Raw genomic sequence first — 2,132 nt, 5'->3', positions numbered from 1 at the left:
GAAGAGAGTGGGCCATTAAATGGGCCCAAAGAAACATGTGGTTCTTGAATTTCTCTGCCAATGCCTTGTGGGTGTCGGATTCTTATCTGAGATGGAGAAAGGCTACTACTCCGGAAGAGCGCGAGAGACTGAGGAAACGCGAGCCTGTTGACTACAAGGTGCGCGAGGGAGAGAAAGAGAAAGAGAAGCATCTGACAGAGGGAGAAGAAGAAGCCGGGTTTCAAGTTGTTCATCCTTCAAAGAAACCAAAGACTACTCCTGTCGCGGAAATGGTGATTGGCAAGAATGGAAAGGCTAGGCCTCGAGAAAGACCGTTGGTGATTAGGTCTGAAGTGGCGCAAGAGCGTCCGGCTCGAAGTCGTGACAAGACATATGATAGGAATGACAAGGGCAAGGGGAAGATGGAGGAATAGCCCGAGTCTTTATTTATTATTTGATTATTATTATTTTGTTGTTGTAATAAAAAGGTGGGGTTTTTAGAATCCTAGCCTATTCTATTTTTTATTATGTAGCATACTATTATTATCAGAAAATGAATGAAATAAAAAGGTTGAATGGTTATGAAACCGTTGTGATTTTCTATCTATTATTCTTGTCGAATTTCAAATGCAATGCAAATGTCCTTCTATTTACATTTTAGATATAATGGGTTGAATCCTGTGAAGGATTGCCTACGTATTCACTTAAAGAAGTGAAATCAAACCCCTGCGCGTAGTTCGAGTAAATGTAAAAGAATAATTGTTCTAAGCAAGAGCTTGTAATGAACGTAGAAAATAAGCATGAGCTTTTGCTTACTCTGAAGGTGCGAATTTAGTTTTTTTGATGATATGAGGATGACAAATTTGTCAAAATGCAAGAGCACAGTGACATTTAGCTTATTTCAGCTTGGCCAGGGGCTGTTTATTTAGTGCCACAAGAGCGATACGTGGGGTTACGCGAGGCGCATTTTTCGTTCCTATTCTAGGCATAGTATCGTTTAGTTAAGGTTTGTTGGGTTTGAAAACTCATTCCCGTCTAGGTCTGTGATTCTAACCGCACCCCCTGGGAGTATGGATTTGACTAGAAATGGTCTGGCCCAATTAGGTTTGAATTTTCCCCGTGGGTCGACAAGTAAAAGAGCTCTAACCGATTTGAGTACTAAGTCTCCTTCTTTGATGTTTCTTGGCCTAACCCTTTTGTTGAAAGCTCGTTTGATACGTGCTTGATATGTTTGGACATTATGTAAGGTGCGTAGCCTACGTTCATCCAGGAGGATGAGTTCTTCATATCTATCCTTCTTCCAATCGGCTTCCGGAATTTGACTTTCCAGTAAAATACGCAAGGATGGTATTTCTAGCTCAACTGGTTGTACAACTTCCATGTCGTATGTCAAATAGAAAGGAGTAGCCCCAGTGGGCGTCCTGACAGATGTACGATACCCCCACAAAGCAAAGGGTATCTTGCTTGGCCAATCTCTATAGTTGTCAATCATTTTCTTGAGAATTGTGACAACATTATTGTTTGCCGCCTCTACCGCGCCGTTAGTCTGTGGTCTATAGGGCGAAGAGTGGTGATGCTTAATCTTGTATTTGGCTAGCAATTGCTCGGTCTCAGCTTGGAAATGTGATCCGTTATCACTAATGATTTCATGTGGGCAACCATATCGACAGATGATGTTGAAAGTATGAACTTCGCCACATTCTTAGCTGTAAGACTAGTGTAGGAAGCCGCTTCTACCCATTTGGTGAAATAGTCGATTGCTACTAGAATGAAACAGTGACCTCCTATTCCGGCTGGGGTTATCTTCCCGATTATGTCAATTCCCCATGCAGAAAATGGCCAAGGGGATGTCATTGTATAGAGTGATGAAGGAGGGACATGTTGTACATTCCCGAAGATTTGGCAATTGTGGCAATGTCTTACATATTTGATGCAATCGGATTCCATTGTGGTCCAATAATACCCCAGACGTGTGATTTTCTTTGCCATCATGGGCCCGCTCACGTGAGGACCGCATTCTCCGTCGTGGACTTCTTCCATCACCTTTCGTGCCTGTGAATGATCAAGGCAACGTAGGACTACACCAAGAGGTATTCTTTTGTACAATTCTCCTTGCATGAGAACGTATTGGGAGGCTAGTAGGCGTATAGCAC

This window comes from Silene latifolia, chromosome X (genome assembly GCF_048544455.1).
Source record: "Silene latifolia isolate original U9 population chromosome X, ASM4854445v1, whole genome shotgun sequence".
NCBI classification, from domain to species: Eukaryota; Viridiplantae; Streptophyta; class Magnoliopsida; order Caryophyllales; family Caryophyllaceae; genus Silene; species Silene latifolia.
The sequence above is the reverse complement of the archived record's forward strand: the minus strand, read 5'-3'. Positions refer to the sequence as shown.